Raw genomic sequence first — 11,174 nt, 5'->3', positions numbered from 1 at the left:
CATCGAGTTGGTGATGCCATCCAGCCATCTCATCCTCTGTCGTACCCTTCTCCTCTTGCCCCCAATCCCTCCCAGCATCAGGGTCTTTTCCAATGAGTCAACTCTTCGAATGAGGTGGCCAAAGTACTGGAGTTTCAGCTTTACCACAGTCCTTCCAATGAACACCCAGGACTGATCTCCTTCAGGATGGACTGGTTGGATCTCCTTGCAGTCCAAGGGACTCTCAAGAGTCTTCTCCAACACCACAGTTCAAAAGCGTCAATTTTTCAGTGCTCAGCTTTCTTTACAGTCCAACTCTCACATCCATACATGACCACTGGAAAAACCATAGCCTTGACTAGATGGACCTTAGTTGGCAAAGTAATGTCTCTGCTTTTTAATATGCTATTGAGGTTGGTCATAACTTTCCTTCCAAGGAGTAAGTGTCTTTTAATTTCATGGCTGCAGTCACCATCTGCAGTGATTTTGGAGCCCCCCAAAATAAAGTCTGACACTGTTTCCACTGTTTCCCCATCTATCTCCCATGAAGTGATGGGACCAGATGCCATGATCTTAGTTTTCTGAATGTTGAGCTTTCAGCCAACTTTTTCACTCTCTTCTTTCACTATCATCAAGAGGCTTTTTGGTTCCTCTTCACTTTCTGCCATTTGGATGCAAATAATACTTGTTAAATATATCACGTATTTCATTCAATACCATTACATAACTGGTGTTGAGTTTTTTTGCAAAGAAAATATCTCAGAACAATTTCAATTGTTATAATCATTAATTAGTTTATCTATAAGATGATATTTATCAGTGATGGCATAGGATTTTGGAACTGGTTAGGTCATTAGAGAAAATGCAATTATATTCCTCCCTTTACAGATGAGAAACTGAAGGCTATTGATATTAAGCAATAATATGGAGTTTCTGGCATGGTCAAAAACAGAACTGAGGATTCTGATTTGCCATGTGTTTTACAAAATCATCACCATAGCCTTCATTTCATAAGTGTGTGGTTTACACTGTGTGTAAGGCATGGTGCTTGAAACTGGGAATATGGAAAGGTATAAGAAGTGCTCAAAGATTTTTTATAATTTAACATGTAGGCTAATGCTTCTCAAACTTTAAAGTCTGTGGGAATCACATTTGTTGTTCAGTCATTAAGTCGTGTCTGACTCTTTGTGACCCCATGAACTGTAGCACGCCAGGCTTCCCTGTCCTTCACTATCCCCCTGAGTTTGCTCAAACTTATGTCCATTGAGTCAGTGACGTCATCCAACCATGCCGCGCTGGAAGAAGAATACCCCCATCTACTTGCAGGCATATGAGCAAGAGAGAGCAGTCTTCATAGCATGTTTTCCAGGAGTAGATTCCATCCCAAGAAGCCACTAGCAACTCCTCATCTGTTCAGGTTTTATCCTGAGATTGCAGCATTTTAATCATATCTTCATCAGTTCAGTTCAGTTACTCAGCTGTGTCCAACTCTGAGATTCCATGGACTGTAGCACACCAAGCTTCCCTGTCTATCACCAACTCCTGGAGCTTGCTCAAGCTCATGTTCATTGAGTTGGTGATGCCATCCAACCATCTCATCCTCTATCATCCCCCTCTCCTGCCTTTAATCTTTCCCAGCATCAAGGTCTTTTCCAATGAGTCAGTTCTTTGGATCAGGTGGCCAAAGTATTGGAGCTTCAGCTTCAGCATCAGTCCTTCCAATGAATATTCAGAAATGATTGATACATGGCTACTGGAAAAACCATAGCTTTGACTAAATGGACTTTTGTTGGTAAAGTAATGTCTCTGCTTTTTACGGTGCTGTCTAGGTTTGTCATAGCTTTTCTTCCAAGGAGCAAGCATCTTTTAATTTCATGACTGCAGTCACCGTCTGCAGTGATTTTGGAGGCCAAGAAAATAAAGTCTGTCACTGTTTCCATTGTTTCCCCATCTATTTGACAGGAAGTGATGGGACCGGATGCTGTGATCATAAGTTTTTTTTTTTTTTTAATTTGTTTTTTATTGAAGGATAATTGCTTTACAGAATTTTGCTGTTTTCTGTCAAACCTCAACATGAATCAGCCATAGGCATGCATATATCCTCTCCCTTTTGAACCTCCCTCCCATCTCCCTCCCCATCCCACCCCTCTAGGTTGATACAGAGCCCCTGTTTGAGTTTCCGGAGCCACACAGCAAATTCGCGTTGGCTATCTGTTTTACATATAAGTTTCCATGTTACTCTTTCCATACATCTCACCCTTTCCTCCCCTCTCCCCAAATCCATAAGTCTATTCTCTATGTCTGCTTCTCCATTGTTAGAGGATCTTAAGTTTTTTGAATGCTGAGTTTTAAGCCAGGTTTTTCACTCCCCTCTTTCACTTTCTTCAAGAGGCTCTTTAGTTCCTCTTAGCTTTCTGCCATAAGGGTGGTGTCATCTGCCTATCTCAGGTTATTCATATTTCTCCCAGAAATCTTGATTCCAGCTTGTGTTTCATCCAGCCTGGCATTTTGCATGATGTACTCTGAATATAAATTAAGTAAGCAAGGTGACAATGTACAGCCTTGACATACTCATTTCCCAATTTGGAACCAGTCCTTTGTTCCATGTTCAGTTCTAACTGTTGCTTCTTGACCTTCATACAGATGTCTCAGGAGGCAGTAAGGTGCTCTGGTATTCCCATCTCTTAAAGAATTTTCCACAGTTTCTTGTGATCCACACAGTCAAAGGCTTCAGTGTAGTCAATGAAGCAGAAGTAGATGTTTTTCTGGAATTCTCTTGCTTTTTCTATGATCCAGCAAATGTTGGCAACTTGATCTCTGGTTCCTCTGCCTTTTCTAAATGCAGCTTGAACATCTGGAAGTTCCCAGTTCATGTACTGTTGAAGTCTGGCTTGGAGAATTTTGAGCATTACTTTGCTAGCATGTGAGATGAGTGCAATTGGGTGGTAGTTTGAACATTCTTTGGCATTGCCTTTCTTTGGGATTGGAATGAAAAATGACCTTTTCCAGTCCTGTGGCCACTGGTGAGTTTTCCAAATTTGCTGGCATGCTGAGTGCAGCACTTTCACAGCATTATCTTCTGGATTTGAAATAGCTCAGCTGGAATTCCATCACCTCCACTAGCTTTGTTCATAGTGATGCTTCCTAAGGCCCACTTGACTTTGCACTCCAGGATGTCTGACTGTAAGTGAGTGATCACACAATCGTGGTTATCTGGATCATTAAGATCTTTTTTCTATAGTAGCTCTGTGTATTCTTGCCACCTCTTCTTAATACCTTTGGCTTCTGTTGGGTCCATACTGTATCTGTCCTTTATCGTGCCCGTCTTTGCATGACATGCTCCCTTGGTATCTCTAATTTTCTTGAAGTGATCTCTAGTCTTTCCCATTCTATTGTTTTCCTCTATCTCTTTGCATTGATCACTGAGGAAGGCTTTCTTATCTCTCCTTGCTATTCTTTGGAACTCTGCATTCAGATGGATATATCTTTGCTTTTCTCCTTTGCCTTTCACTTCTCTTCTTTCCTCAGCTGTTTGTAAGGCCTCCTCAGATAACCATTTTGCCTTTTTCATTTCTTTCTTTGGGGATGGTTTTGATCGCCACCTCCTGTACAGTGTCATGCACCTCCATCCATAGTTCTTCAGGCACTCAATTCTAATTCTCTTGCTCTTTCCACCATATCTGCAGTTGTTTCCTCTACTGAAGTCTTGAACCCCTCAGAGTCAACCATGAGGGCTGGAATCTACTTCATCCAGTAGATGGATCTACTTCATCCAAAAACTCATTGGAATCTCCTTCATCCACAAAGTCAAATGTTTATGTGGATATTTTGACCTTTTCCCATGAAACACAAATGTTCTTCATGGCACCTAGAATGGTGAATCCTTCCCAGAAGGTTTTCAATGGACTTTGCCCAGATCCACCAGAAGAATCTCTGTCTATGGCAGCTATAGCCTTGTGAAATGCATTTCTTAAATAAGCTTGAGAATCAAAATTACTCCTTGATCCATGGGCTGCAGAATAGATGCTTTTTGTTAGCAGGCCTGAAAACAACATTAATCTCATTGTACATTCCCATCAGAGCTCTTGGGTGATCAGGTGCTTTGTCAATGTTCTATTCTATTTTAAAATAAATTTCTTCTTTCTGAATCATACAGAAATCTTGCTAAAGTGCAGATTCTGATTCATTGGTTCTGGAATGGGGCTTGAGATTCAGTTTTGACACTAATATGCCCCAAGGAGATGCCAATTCTGCTGGTTCACAGACCACACTTGGAGTAGCAAAGTGTGGGACATATAAATAGAAAGAAAACAGTATAGTAACCTGAAATTTTTGTAACACAGAGAAACAACAGTAAAAGCTTCTTAGCAGGGAAAAAAAACATATGTTATGAAACTCAAGCTGGTTACTTCTAGGAATGCCCCTCAGACACTCAGAGTATATTTACTGTTATAAAATAGTAACCTATTTTTGTCTCTGAGAGCACAGCATATTAGAAATAACATAAATAGTGGGGCAAGGAGAAAGAAAGGAAGTGATGGCTAGAAATAACATCAAAGGAAGAGACAAACAATTTTTTTCAAAAGAACTTAACACCACCATAGCCAACTATTAATATCAATAGTTCTTAAAAACATCAGTGAAACTGTGTGTACAATGAATTTGGAGTCAGGATGTCTTGATTCAAGTTCTGGTCTGCCTTTTAGTAGCTATATATAATATCTTTAGATTTATCTGTAATCTGTTTAGCTTCATTTTCCATATCAGAAAAAATGAGATAATACCTCCAGTCTCCCTGGACTGAATATTAAGTGCATTGAATAAGATGATAAAGCACTTGACGCAGAAGTTCTGAAGAATGTTCAAATTTCACAATGTATTGTAGGTTCAGAAAATGTCGGCGATTTTATTAAGATCAATTCAGTGACAAATAGGTTCTACTCTTACATAAACTATTTCAGAGAATAGAAGAAGCAGCTACCTTCTGTGACAAATTTTATGAGGCTGTTAAAATCTAGGTATTATAACCTAATAAGGACAATGCATACAAGAAAGAAAAATAAAAGGCCCATATCCCTCATTAGCTAACTACTAAAATGTATGACCACGTTGGGCTTTTCTCAGAAATGGAAGTTGATCTAACATTAGAAAATCATTCATATAATTAATGATCTGAACAGATTAAAGGAGAAAATCATATGCTATCTCAATTTCAGAAGAAGAAAGTCTACAGTGAATTTTCTGCATAATGGTGAAATGCTGAAACTATTTCATCTGAGAGCAGAAACCATATAGAGTTGCCTGATATAACCCATCCTACTGAACATTATACTGGAAGTCTTATCCAGTTTTTTATTTTTCCAGCCATATTTTTGGTTGTACCTTAACCTTAAAGGTAGGGGGAAAAATATACACACTTATATTCATTAGAAAGGAGAAAACAAGACTGTCACTATTCGCAAATAATTTGATTGTATGTATAGAAAATATAAAAGAACCAGTTGGACTTCCCTGGTGGTCCAGTGGTTAAGAATCTACCTGCCAATGCAGAGGATCCCTGGCCTGGAAAGATTCCATATTCTGAGGGGCAACTAAGCCTGCATGCCACAGCTACTGAACTTGCATGCTGAGCTGCTAAAGCCCATCCTCTAAAGCCTGTGTTCTGCAACAAGAGAAGCTACCACAGTGAAAAGTCCACGCACAACTAGAGAGAGCCCTTGCACAGCAAGAAAAACCCAGCACAGTCAAAAATAAAAAGTAAATAAATAAATTTTTAATAATAGAAGAACCTGTAAATAAATTATAAAAATTCATAAGAGGTTAGTAAGATTATAAGATACAAAGTCAATAATACTGTAGTAGATAGAATGATGCCGTCTCAACTTACAAAGATGTCTAGATATTAATCCCTGAAATTTGTGAAAATACAGCCTTATATGGCAAAAGTGACTGTGGATATGATTAAATTAAGGATTTGAAATGAGCAGAGTATCCTGGGTCATCTGAATATAGTCACAAGTGTCCTTAAAAGTGAAAGAGGGCATCAGAAAAGTCAAGGTAATGAACCGTAAGAACTGGACCATTTTTGCTGGATTTAAAGATGGAGAAAGGAGTCCATAAGCCAAGGCCTGTGGGCAGTGCTAAAAACTGGAAAGGAAAAGGTAATAAATTCTCCCCTAGAGCTTCTGGAAAGGACCACAGTCTTTCCAATACTTTGATTTTAGCCCAGTGAGACATTTCAATCTTCTGAACTACAGAAATGTGAGACAATAAACTTATGTTGTTTTATAGCACTGTTTGTGGCAATTTTTTACAGGCTCCTTAGAAAATACAATTATAAAACAATTGACTTCTAAATATACAACAAAATCATAGTAAATGTACTAAGTCAGAAAGAGGAAGACAAATATCATATGATACCACTTGTTTGTGGAACCTAAAATGTAACACAAGTGAACTTACCTATGAAACAGAAACAGACTCACACACAGGGAACAGACTTGTGGTTCCCAAAGGGGAGGGGGGAGGGACGGATTGGGACTTTGGGGTTAACAGATGCAAACTATTATATATAGAATGAATAAACAGCAAGGTCTTATTGTATAGCACAGGGAACTACATTCAATATCCTGTGATAAACCATAATGGAAAAGAATATATATATATATATGTATAATTGACTTACTTGGCTGTACAGCAGAAATTAATACAACATTGTAAATCAACTATACTTCAATAAAAAGAAAGGAAAAAGAGTAGCATAAAAAATATACAAAGTACACTTATGAAGTAGTAACAGACAAACACAAGGAGAATGGGCAGAGGACTAAAACAGATATTTCATGAAAAGTGAAAGTTGCTCTGTCATGTCCAAGTCTTTGTGATTCCATCCATGGAATCCTCCAAGCCAGAATACTGGAGTGGGTAGCCTTTCCCTTCTCCAGGGGAATCTTCCTGACCCAGGAATCAAACTGGCGTCTCCTGCATTGCAGGCAGATTCTGTGCCAACTGAGCTATAGGGGAAACTCAAATAGCCACTAAACATATGAAAAGATGCTTAACCTAACAAGTAAGGAGGAAAATACAAAGTAAAACCACACTGAAATATTTTTACATACCCATCAGGACTGATAAAAAACAAGTCTGACCATTCCAAATGAAATGCCTTGGAACAATGAGAACTCTTATTCACTCCAGATATGAGCATAAATTCGTATAATGCAAGCACTTTGAAAAAGAATTTGGCATTATCTCATAAGACTGAACATGTACAATCCTATGATGCTGCAATTCTGCTCCTAGTTATTTACCCTAGTCTAGAAACTCCAGCACTAGGAAACATGTACATATGTGTTTATTGCAGCATTGTTCATAATGATAAAAACTGTAAGCAATCTAAAAATCCACCAGGGTTGAATATATAATTATTATTATATATTCATAAAAGGAACTACTATACAGAGATGAAAACAATGAGCTAACAACTACACACATTGATATCGATAACACAAACACAATGTTGAAAAGAGCAAGCCCAAGAAGAAAACATACAATATGATTCTATTTATACTAAGTTCAAAACAGACAAAACTAAATACTATTTTACTTAGGAATGTACAAAGGCCCTAAGACTAAAGAAAACCAAGGGGATGATTATCCTAAAAATCAGGACTTTGATTACCCTGGTGATGCAGGGAGAGAGGAGCAATTGAAGAGGCCTAAGAGGGGAGTTTTCTTCCACAAGGTCAAAGCTCTATTTTTTGGCCATGCCACAGAGCATGTGGGATCTTAGTTCCCTGACCAGGGGCCAAACCCCCACCCCCTGCCTTAGAAGCACAGAGTCTTAACCACCGGATCAGCAAGGAAGTTCCAAAGCAATTTTCTTAACCTGGGGAAGGTTAGACAGAACACTCAATTTACTTTTATTTTTCAGAATGTACATTTACGTCTTACACATTCTCATATGAGGATGATTAATTTTTTTTTAAAAAACACTCAATTAAAAATAAAACAAATCACACTGGAGATTTTGTAGGTGGAAACAAGGGGCTTGGCTCTAAACTAAAACAAATGAAATAAGATCATCGCAAGTTTAATGGTAAATACAATTTATAAACTCTCTTGATTGGACACCAGTTATATCCATTTTAGGACATCCTACAACTAAATGTTTCAGCAACCTTGATATCCATACTAACACAGAGGTAAACAATGAGTGTGGGCTTTCTAGCAAGAGAGATTTTATCTCTTCACACAAATGTGAGGAAGCAGCAGAAAAAAATTTATTTCTTATCATGGAGAGTTAAGTGTGGTAAAATTAAATCTTATTTGGTAACCTAGTTGATAGGTTTCCAAATAGGGAAAGGAGTACAAAGCTGTGTATTGTCACCCTGCTTGTTTAATTTATATGCAGAGTACCTCATGAGAAACACTGAGCTGAATGAAGCACAAGCTGGAATCAAGATTGCCGGGAGAAATATCAATAACCTCAGATAGGCACATGACACCACCCTTATGGCAGAAAGCAAAGAACTAAAGAGCCTCTTGATGCAAGTGAAAGAGGAGAGTGAAAAAGTTGGCTTAAAGTTCAACATTCAGAAAACTAAGATTATGGCATCTGGTCCCATCACTTTATGGCAAATAGATGGGGAAACAGTGCAAACAGTGACAGACTTTATTTTGGGGGGCTTCAAAATCCCTGCAGATGGTGACTGCAGCCATGAAATTAAAAGAGGCTTACTCCTTGGAAGAAAAGTTATGACCAATCTAGACAGCATATTAAAAAGCAAAGACTCCATGGGGTCTCGAAGAGTCAGACATGACTGAGCGACTTCACTTTCACTTTTCACTTTTATGCACTGGAGAAGGAAATGGCAACCCACTCCAGTGTTCTTGCCTGGAGAATCCCAGGGATGGGGTCGCACAGAGTCGGACATGACTGAAGTGACTTAGCAGTAGCAGTAAAGTCTACTACTACTTTATTTAGAGGATAGGTGTAAGTGAGAGCAGGAGAGAGTGGGGTAGACACACCTGTCCCTGCTTTCCTTATCCCATCTGGACCCTTCTTTGCCCTTGCATCTATTCCTCCCTTTCCCCAGCAGTCTATTTATTAACTAGCAAGAGGGCAAATAAGGGATCTTCTAGGATTGATTTTGCTAATTTTTTTGAGGATACCGAGCACCATTTCACCATATTCTGTACCCTTATCTGACAGTCCCTCCCAGAACTGAGTTTTCTTTTCATCCAGGTTCAGAAGGAAAAACAAAAAACAAATCATATCGTCACGCACCAATAAAAAGTAAGCTGTCCAGATGGAAATAAAATCTCATTAGGCAATAAAAGTAGAGATTGTGAAACGGTTCAAAAAAAAAAAGCAAAGACATTACTTTGTCAACAAAGGTCCATCTAGTCAAGGCTATGGTTTTTCCAGTAGTCATGTATGGATGTAAGAGTTGGCCTATAAAGAAAGCTGAGCACCGAAGAATTGATGCTTTTGAACTGTGGTGTTGGAGAAGACTCTTGAGAGTCCCTTGGACTGCAAGGAGATCCAACCAGTCCATCCTAAAGGAGATCAGTCCTAAATATTCATAGGAAGGACTGATGTTGAAGCTGAAACTCCAATAGTGGCCACCTGATGTGAAGAACAGACTCATTGGAAAAGACCCTGATGCTGGCAAAGATTGAAGGCAGGAGGAGAAGGGGATGACAAAGGATGAGATGGTTGGATGGCATCACCGACTCAATGGGCATGAGTTTGAGTAAACTTTGGGAGTTGGTGATGGACAGGGAGGCCTGGTGTGCTGCAGTCCATGGGGTTGAAGAGTCAGAGATGACTGAGCGACTGAACTGAACTGAACCTAGTTGATAAACCATTAAGACTCTGTGAGTGGTTCACCATGTCATAAACTTAGCTTTCCCCTTGGCACAGACTGAAATATTTTACAGTGTAGCATCTGAATTTGAAAATATTTTAAGCCTAGGTGCTTGCTTTATAGCTTTTCTTTAATTAAAAATTTCCAGTTTGAAAGACGGACAGACTCATATCTGATATCATATCTTCCTTTTCAAAGAGGGAGCTTCTTTTATTGCATTTTAGTAGCAAGTGCTCATTATATTAGTTGAACATGTAGACTTACTGAATTACGCCTTATATACAAAATGTTTGATCTTTATAATGTCTACTTTGAATCATCCAGAAATGATGAAACAGTAATGCACTCAATTTAATAAGCTAGGAAATTTTTGTCATCTGCCTTAAAAAGATTCAAGATGATTAAACGTTTAAAAAAGGAAGGCTGATCTTTATTTTCCTTACCTAGAATCCTCCTTTGCACAGTAATGTTAGATAACCATGATTTTGAAACAAAGTAGCCAAAATAAGTGGTGTTAATTCCAAGTGAGTGAACCTAAAAGTGGACCTCAGAGTGGACCTAACTGGTGCTTACAGGTCAGGCTGGGGTGGTTGAGGAAGTCTCCTGGCATCAGAGTAACTGGGGATCAACATGAAAGGAAGATACAAGGGGATCCACTTTTATGAATGTACATAAGAAGCCCAGTATCTAACAAAATCCAAGGCAGGAGTGTACCTGGGTCCTGGAAAGGAAGAAGATCCAGGTGCTATTCTGGGAAAATACTCAGACTCTGTTTCTCATCTCCTCTGTATGGGTCAGCCTCATTCTTTTGTCTCTCCCAGACAACTGTGGCTGCATTTCTGGCCCTCATGGATCAGAAAACCATTCCGCAGCTCCACAGTGGCTCAAGTCCGGCTGCCTGGAGAGAGTCACCCTCACTTTTGGTCCCAATTCCAAGTTCCCATGGGAGAGATAGTGAGTAGCATAACCTGAGGTTGGTGTCAACTCCCAGTCCAAAGAATTGTGATCAGGTAGGAAACCAGGAAGCCACTCCTATGGGATGGACAGACCACCCAATGGCCATGCACAGCTGTGTAAGTCCAATGAATTTAACAGGTCGTTATCAAAGATATTTATATTCATGCAGTCTTTGAAGGTTAGAAAGTCCATTTAAAAGGTTATGCTTGTGGGTATGTAAATTAATACAACCACTAGGGAGAAGGGTATGGAGATTCCTTAAAGCACTAGGAATAGAACTACCTTATGACCCAACAATACCACTACTGGGCCTATACCCTGAGAAAACCATAACTGAAAGAGACACATGCATCTCAGTGTTCACTG

This window comes from Dama dama, chromosome 20 (assembly GCF_033118175.1).
Source record: "Dama dama isolate Ldn47 chromosome 20, ASM3311817v1, whole genome shotgun sequence".
NCBI lineage: Eukaryota > Metazoa > Chordata > Mammalia > Artiodactyla > Cervidae > Dama > Dama dama.
Note: the sequence above shows the minus strand (reverse complement) of the source record.